Source organism: Tachypleus tridentatus, chromosome 13, assembly GCF_004210375.1.
Source record: "Tachypleus tridentatus isolate NWPU-2018 chromosome 13, ASM421037v1, whole genome shotgun sequence".
Taxonomy (NCBI): domain Eukaryota; kingdom Metazoa; phylum Arthropoda; class Merostomata; order Xiphosura; family Limulidae; genus Tachypleus; species Tachypleus tridentatus.
Window position 1 is genome coordinate 198,356,493 of NC_134837.1, and position 9,437 is coordinate 198,365,929.

The following is a 9,437-nucleotide window of genomic DNA, read 5'->3' on the forward strand; positions in this document are numbered from 1 at the left end:
CTTGTACGAGTGACAGATTCATTTTCAGCAAACTTTCTCGTGAAGAGATTCTTTTGAGATTCAAAAACACGTTTCATGGATTCAAATTTCTCAGAACGGAACTTTCCTGAAAATTTCAAATATGTTGATAGATGTTTTGTTTCATAGTGACGCTGAAGATTGTACTCTTTCAAAACGGCAACACTTTCGGTGCATATCACACAAGTAGCTTTCTGTTTTTTATTTCCACAAAGTACTTTTCTCTTCATTCATCATTGAAAGCACGACACTCAAAGTCCACTTTTCTTATTTTAAAAGCAGCCATAACGATGGGTGAATAAAAAAACAGGATATGAAAATGAAAAACACAGAACGCTGTGAGAAAAGTATTTTACTGGTCCAAGAACGCACAAACAAAATATATTGAAACTTACGTTTGCCACGACACTTACCTGAGAACGAGTTACGCATAACCAGACTAATGAGCTTGCTGAAGCGGTAACCCTAGGCCGCTGAAGTTACAAGACGAGTCGATAGGACGAGGGTTAAGTCTGTACTTGTTTTCGAAATCCTAATGCTTTCATAGATACGTGTCTCAATATGAATAAATAGGCAGCAAGGACGAAAGAAGAATTTTCCTATTGGTTAAAAATGCACGTGACAGCCTTGTTTCTTTTTATGATAACGTCTTGTGTTTGCCAGCTTAAAGCGACCATCGGTGTGATTTATTTTGTTATGACAGTAGAACATTTGATGAAGTGTCACTTTTCATTTCCAAACGGCTAGCTGCTGGCGGGCCGGACAAATTGACCTCGAGGGCCATAGTTTGGTGACCCCTGGTATAGACCTTAGTTTTGTGTCTGGCTTTTGAATAAATTTGGTATTAACTGGAATGTCATATTTTGTAACTAGTTTTTGCCAAATGTTGGTTATTTTTCTGCTGATGTGGGGAGTATATGGTATGCAGCAGTATACGGTTTCGTGATTTTTTGATTCGTGGGATATATTTACTTTTGTTAGTTGATTTTGCTTTTTGTCTAGGTGTGTGTGTATAATGTTTTCTACGGTTTGTGGAAGAAACTTATTGATGTTGATGAAGTATTGTTTTATTTTGTCTAATTCGTCGTTAATTTTATCTGGTGAGCATAGTTTTATGGCTGTGTTTATTTGGTTTCTTGGTATGTTGAGTTTTTGTTTTGTTTCGTGTGCTGAGTCCCAAGAAATGTATAGTCCAGTATAAGTGATTTTTCGGTAGATTTCTGTTTTAAATTGTACATCAGTTCTTGTAATTTTGAAGTTAAGAAATAATATTTGATTGCTTTCTTCCTGTTCACATGTGAAGTTAATGTTGGGATGTATAGAGTTAATGTAATTGAAAAAATTATGTGTGTGTTCTGTAGATGTGAATCCCGCAATCGTGTCATCTACATATCTGTACCAGTATAGTGGTGGGTGTAATGCTGTGTTAATTGTTTGTGTTTCAACTTGTGTCATAAAAATATTTATTAGAACTGGTGATACTGGGTTGCCCATGCTTAGGCATTTGTTTGTATATAATTGTGGTTGTTGAACATGAAGTTTGTCTTCATTGTGGTGAATTCTATGAGGATTGCTAATTGGTTGGTGGGAATGTCTATTGATGGGTTAGAGTCTCGGATATAGAGTTCTAAGGCTGTCTTGCAGGTTTCAGCGGTTTGTATTTGTTTAAATTTGTTTGTGTCTGATAGGATGTTCAAGATTGTAGTTAAACGATTCATATGTGGACATTATTGGTCGTAATGGAGAATCTAGTTTATGAGGTTTGGGGATGCCGTATATTTGTGGTGTGCGTGAGTTTTTGGATGTATACATTTGTGTTCATTATGACTGTAGCGTTTCCTGTATCTACTTTTAGAATTTTTGTTTTTTCTTGTTTTAGGTTTTTGATGGAATTAATGTCTCTTTTTGTAAGATTGTTTTTAGCTTTCTGTTTTGTGAAATTATGTTGATGGTTTTATGAGAAAATTCTTTGAAAAATTCATTTAAGATGTTGTTTTTGAATTGAACTGTACCTATGGTTAATAATCCTTCAATTATTGTACATTTATTAGTGATGCTATCGTAAACCATAATTGGTTGTTTTTTGGTTTTTTTTTCAAGATTAGCTTAATATTTTTTAAGTCATAAATGAGAAGAATTGTGGGGGGCTGTAGTACTTTCAGCCCCATGGACTCTACGATGCCTGCTGCAGCATTGTTTCATAAAATTTAAAGATTTAAAATGTGATCTCAAACGCTGAGTTAAGGAAAACACATTCCATAATGGAAGGAATTTATTTTGTAAACTTTAAGAATTGTTTGCTGCTTTAGCCTTTTTGTTAGTATGAAATTTCTAAGTTGTTTTTTTTAAGGTATGGATGCTGTAAAAGGTGCAGACATAATGAACTCAGATTTTAAATTCCTTTCTATAATATTCCAAATATAACATTAGCTAAGAGAATCATATTGGTAGAAGAAGTGTAGTGTATTTCGTTGGATTGTAGGGCAACTGGGTGAAATAAAGCAAACGGTTGTTATCAAACAAAGAATCCAATTTAACTGGATTCTTGTTACCACTGGAGTATCTCATTGGTTTGTGATTAATGATACTGATAGGGAGTGCAGTTTATTCGTTAATAGTTTCCTGATGGCATTGAGCTCTTTAGTATTTCTACTAAATTGCGTGTATTGAGAATAATTTGAATCATTTGGTAATTTAGAGTGTTTAGCAAATTACATGTAATTTTAACAAGTAATAGAAATATCTGTATTATAATAACTTGAATCATAGTACATGGTAACCCATTCAACAGAATGAATGAAGAAATGGATCTTCACATACTTGTAGTTAAATCATTCAAGTCATCAATGCGATACTTGGTTGCTGGTCATAAAGCTTATCAGTTTATCTCTAAATACGCCTAAAAATTTTATAAGACAAATGACGAGATTCCGTATAGAAATCTCTAGTTATTAAGAATATTGATTTATTGGAAATGGATTCAAAGGAAGACTACCAGAATGATTCCTTGGTAGCATTGTCTTCTAAGGATGGACCAAGATCTTTCTGCATATTCCATCTCAAGAAGAAGATAAGAAGTGATTTCATTAAAGTTTCTGCAGGTGATTGATAGGTTAAAGATCTTTGATGCCTTCATATTGTATTCTGAAAATCGGTGGGATGAGGTGACATGTATAAAGATTTGAAGAGACTGAATAGGCTTTAGAATTAACTTTGTTTTTCTAAAACACGTGACTAGTTTATGGAATGAGTTACACTAGTGGAGGTTGACACTTCAGAGGAAGAATTTTATAGTTTCATGAAAATGTTTAATTTTGTACTTCTGAGGAATGAGTACCTAAGGACAATCTTAAAGGTCCAAACAGTCCGTCGCTATCGTTGTTTTTTTTATTGCTAATGCATGATGCAGAATTGACATGATATGAAGTCCACAATTTCCAAGCATACTTGCATGTCCTGGTACTTGATAGATCTTAACATCACAATCTGCGAGTTTTGGGTACGAATCACATCAACAAACATGCTCGCCTGTCAGCTCTGAGGGGAGTTATAACGTGATGGTCAATTCCACTATTAAAAAATCTCAAAAATCACAAGAAGTGTGAAAATATATTTGTTATCCATTTTGTATATATTTTGCATGATTTTATTGTACCATGTTAAGGACAGTAATTTGTGTTGAATATCTTCCCTTTGACTCTTTATAGAGATAACTGTAAAAAAAAAAACAACTGTGGTAACTGTCTTTTCTTGCGCTCAGTAAAATGACAAGGAACGGTGGCATCCACTAGAAACATTTCGGCAGCTACTTTGCGAACTTGAACACTATGTTACTGGATCCATCCATTGCACTGAAATTTACACCTTTTTGACAACAGTGGAATCGTCAGTTTCCTTTACATAAAAACAAATACAATTTTCTTTATTGAAATAATACATAAAATGACAAAGCTCTTGTAAACAGTCTTCTAGACAACTTCTGATCCAAGAAGTTTGGTTCACTGTTTTTTATTTATTTATTCATCACTATTTTTAGTAAGTTTACTGTTGAATTGTTTCATCTGCTAGTTAAGCAGTATCCCAGGACTTTGAAGAGCTTTAGAATAGCAATAAATACCATGAACTAGTGTACACACGAAGAAGTGTTTGCTATTTTGTATTTTACTGTACAAGATGAGTATTTTAGGCATGTGGCAAAACAAAAAATGATTGCTCGTGCTCAATACATGGTAAACAGCTCATTGCGAAGCGCAACTACCTGTTAGAGAAAAGGATATGAATTATACTTTTGAGCATTATTGCATAAAAAAGTGCAACCGATACACTAAAAGAAAGAAAAAAAAAGGTGGGATAATTCTAATTATTTTGTGTTTATTAGACTTTAATAAGCTTTTGTAGTTCTAATTATTGTAAGTTGTTTAATTATTACTTGTTTTCTTGTTGAGTTGAATACAGTTATGAAGGAACTTTATTAAATTGCATGGTCCATTAATATGTTTATCTATTTTAATAAACGTTACTATTTCTTAGGCTTCTGAAATTAATAATCTTAGCTTTTGGGGAAAATGCCCTTTAATCCAAATATTTTTATTAGGTGGCGTATTTTGGGTACCTTGTGCCTTGTAATAATAGTCTATTTTAAAATAGTAAAGCCACCCAGTGGCTCAACGGTATATCTGCGGACTTAGAACGCTAAAAACCGGGTTTCGATACCTGTGATAGGCAGAGCACAGATAGCCCAGTGTGAAGCTTTGTGCTTAATTCAAAACATCCCCAGAAATTGTGAAATTGTTGCATGTGCTGCCCTCTAATAGTCATTATTATACACTATTACTAACACATCTGAGAATAAATTAGTGCGCATTTCCAAATGGTCAAAATACATGCGTAAAAAAAAAAAAAAAAATGGGGTTAGTTGGGATTATATCGATATCTCAAATTCAGATACGCAGGTAGATGTAAATGTTAATACAAAGGATTACATTAATTATAATGTCATAACGCCTTTATCTTCTACATATCAATTAGGCCTGATTTAGGTCTAATAGTAATAGTAGCGTAAAATCGTATTTCTCTTGGTCTTATACGTATCAACCAGGCCTGATCAATTCCTAATACTAGAAAGTTTATTAACAGTAACTTATGTTTCAGAAGTAAAACAAAAGTTCAGTTTTTATACATGGAAATATTCATAGAAAAACATGCAAATAACAGTAGATAAACTACGGAATATTAAACCCATTTTGAGGGTAACCTGTTTACGAACGCGATTTATAAAAAAACTTTCTTACCCTGAACTGGCATTGTTTCTAGTACTCCGTATCTGATACCGTTCCAGTGCGTCACGTTACCCCATGTCGCGCAGGAAATATCTTTGCATAATTATTATTTCACAAAGTTTAAGCATTGTCAAAGTTGTGCTTTAACACAGTTACATAAAAAGCTATATTATGTATATTTAATTTATTTTCCACAGGAAAAGGAAACCGAAGTCCATGATGGAGAAGCACCTAAATCCGTAGTTAAAAATATAAAAGGATAACTAGTTTTATTCAAATATAACTAGTATTAGTTACTATAAGTTGTTCAGCTGTTTCATGAAATGTATACACTTGTTTATAACAAGATGTAAGCACTTATAGAAATGTTTAAGCCAAATGCTCAAATTAAAATTAACTGTAAGGTGATTTGTAATCCTATGTATTATTAGGAAACGCCTGTGTAAACAGTTACAAATAGATGCCTTTTAGTAAACTTCTGGTACTCGGGAATACCATGAATTTTCTGTCTTCTTATTTGAAGGTATTAACTTTCACAACTGTTTATGTTGAGGCTTTACAGTTCTTGCATAGCATGTGGCCTACAAAACCGTTAAGTTGGCGTCATTATAGCTGTCTTTCTTCTTTGGATGGTATTACTGTAACACACACACTGAAAAAGAATGAAGACGAACAGCAGTAACCTTCATTGGTTGAACAGATGATATCTAGAGGTTATGGCTTCTCCTATGTTGAATGAGTATTACTAATCTGTTCGACGATTCCCTTTAAGTAACAAACGTTAGATTTGAACAAAGCTTTGCAAGATCTCAATTATGTTGGTTGAAAGGAAAACAACTTGAAGGGAAAAAGACAGTTGATTGGTCCACAAGTCCAAATTGAAGTAACTGACTATTAAATGTAAAAAAACGAAAACAAATATGCACACTGTCTTTGTTTTACTTTGATGAATTTTCGTATTTTTTTCATAGTTTCTGAAATGTTTATTTCTTTGTTTAAATTCAGTCACTTCAGTTAAATTCTTTATACTTCATAATTTATCGTGTCTTTTCGTTAAATAGACCTTCTTAATACCGTTTATGGAAATCGATTTAACCTGATAAACACAATTCGTACATTTCCTTTAAAGTATACCCAATTGATCTCTTGGAGGCGCCACCGAGTTAATGACACAAAGTGAATGTACTGTAGGATAATTCATCTCAGTTAATAATCAGCTTTAATCCGTATGATAGTTGATTAGTCTTTATCAAAATGAATGTCAAGCTTTAATTTTTGTAATATTTTACTCCTGGATTTTCTCTTTTCTTGCTGGTATTGCTAATTTTCTTGTGTGAATTTTTATGTCGTTTAGAATTCTTGACGTTCTTGCAGTTTATTTTTACAAAATTAACCCTAATGCTGCTATAGTATGAAGCTGTATTAGGGCTTAGTTGGCCTTGCGTATAACAGATGTTACAGATTTTAAATTTACTTGTAATTTTAAGGATTTTTTTAAAAATAATCAAAAATCGAACAAAATAAAACTTGTGTGGCAAGAGCGAAATAACTTAATTACCTGCTGTATCTCTGGGATTGTAAACAAGAGAACATAGAAAGGACCCAGTAATCTCGGAAATAAAATCGTAGAACAACCTTTAATATATGTTAGAATTAAATGCCAGCAACCAACTGTGTCATGAACACTTAATAACGGACTATAAGGAACAAGACGCAGATCTACATTGAAGTCTCACACGGGGCTACTTAACAATCCTCGCAATCGCAAGCTACTGTGGTATTTTACGCCTAAGGTCCACTTTGCAATTACAATATCCATTGTTTTACCTTCCAATCTTTCGTCTTTCTATCTTTTCTGCCCGGCATGGCTCAGGTTGTTAAAGCACTAGACTCGTAATCTGAGGATCGCGGGTTCGAATCCTCGTCACACCAAACATGCTCGCCCTTTTAGCCATGGGAGCGTTATAATGTGACGGTCAATTCTACTATTCGTTGGTAAAAGAGTGGCTCAAGAGTTGGCGGCGGGTTGTAATGACTAGCTGCCTTCCCTCTAGTCTTACACTGCTAAATTTGGGACGACTATCATAGATAGTCATCGTGTAGCTTTGTGCGAAATAAAGAAATAAACAAACAAACCATTCGTTTCGTTTATTTTAAATTTTCAAGCTCGTTTTTTCGGAAGAACTTAGACTTTCACATGTAATAAATTTTCCTTGTTGTCTACACAAATTTGGCATTTTTACTTCAAGCTTCAACCGCCGCCAACTACGCTTTCCCACAATTCAGAATTAAAATTTCCCATGTTAAGTACAGTTATATATATTGGTAAATTCGTCAATCTAAATAATTAAGAGTTCAGCATCAATAGTAGGTTATTAATTCAGTACGGTACAGTTTGTCTTAAATTATTAAATAACAATGAATTTACCAAAAAGCAGAATTATACGTTTCAGGCCAAAGACTTACATAGAAACAAATGGAGAAACGTAAACATCATCATAAAATTAATTCACATTCAAACCTATTTTATAAAATAAACACATTACAGAAATAAATTTGCCAAAAGTCCTTTAAAGTAAAACACAGTTCAAGTGACAGACTAAAAGTAAAAGCACAAGGCAACTTGTCCCTTAGTCTTATCGGTCTCCAGGAAACTAACTCTCCATCTGTAACTTTAAACATGCATCAGAAGAGGTTTGAAATTAAGGAACAGAAGATTGTGGATTGGCTTGCCTGACGGAAGACCCTAATAAAGAAAACGTCAAAACTACCCTATTAATTTCACTTCAAACTAGCTTCTTGATTGTATTCTAGAGAGTTCAAAGTTAATATGAACACTCCACTTAGTATGTGGGTGTTGAGTCTTTAGTTACATTCTTAACAACTGGATATTGTTAATTTGAAAACATACAAAGTGTAGGGAAAGTCGTAAGCATTAAAACTGTTGGACAAATAACTGATGAAAAATGCCTAAACTACAAGAATAAATACTGAGTAATGTATAATGGTAATATATCCAATATAATATTGTAACTTGTACTACTAATATGCGGGTTATTTTGAAAGACCCAGGTTTGCCTTAGCAGATTATCAGTTTGTCACAGCCCATGAGCCATAATTATTTCTATAACTACATGGTGTATGTATATCGTTAACGTCCAGGAAGCGAGTGTTAGTAAAGTATGAGCACTGTTAAATAGCGTTTGCATATACGCTGGCCTAAATGATTAATTTCTGCCTAGGGTCCAAAACCTTATTGAGCCATCACTTTGCCCAAAGCTCTGAGTTAATAAAAAAATAAATGGATATCGTGGGCTACGTACTTTTTGAGTCTTATACGGTGAGAAATTTGACATACCATGTATACTTTTGGTGTGTTAACATCGTAATGTTTGAAGCCATTATTACATTTACTTAGAATAAGTTAATCAAGTATTACAATGATTGAACATAGTTCTGCTTCATTCTCTTCTTTGCCTCAGTATATTACTTAGTTAACGAAACTGGATACATTCTTTAGAAATTATGATGGTTATTTAGTTTCTGTGTAAAAGAGAATAATGAGGTTTAACGTCTAAAGTATGTTCTCTTACTATATACTTACCTCCTGGTGGCTAAAGTATTTGGCTGCCAAAAAACACAGAAGGTTCATGAATAAACCTGGAATATCTTCTTTAGATATTCCACCCTTGGCTACCACAAAGAATAATCTTAGTTTCATTTTACTTCCAGCATCTATTCCACAATCAGTTAGCTCTCTGAGACAAGATTTGAAATGAATGGAGAGTATTTCTCAACCCAGTTTAATACTGAAGTACAAAGGCCAAGAAGTTGTCGATATACAGGATGTTGCCAACAATCTTGGAGAGTGCTCTCACACTATTACAGTACCTCTATCTGTCCTCCTGGTCGTTACAATTTGGGTCAAAAGAATGGAACTTTTTTGGCCCTATTGTCTATACATCTATAATTAATCATTTAGTATGATAGTTTGTTTATTTGTTCTGAATTTCGTGCAAAGCTACACGACGACTATCTGCGCTAGTCGTCCCTAATTTAGTAGTGTAAGGCTAGAGGGAAGGCAGCTAGTTATCACCACCCATCGCCAACTCTTGGGCTACTCTTTTACCAACGAATAGT

The 9,437-nt window shown here is 33.7% G+C and overlaps 1 long non-coding RNA gene across 1 annotated transcript; it reads right to left on the reverse strand.

Moving 5' to 3' along the window:
• Positions 1–7,861: 7,861 nt before the first annotated feature.
• On the reverse strand, positions 7,862–9,050 carry LOC143236074 (uncharacterized). The gene is made up of 2 exons (XR_013019439.1): positions 8,902–9,050; positions 7,862–8,043 (listed from the first exon to the last, which is right to left on the reverse strand). It is a non-coding gene; the product is annotated as an uncharacterized LOC143236074 (long non-coding RNA).
• Positions 9,051–9,437: the final 387 nt, after the last annotated feature.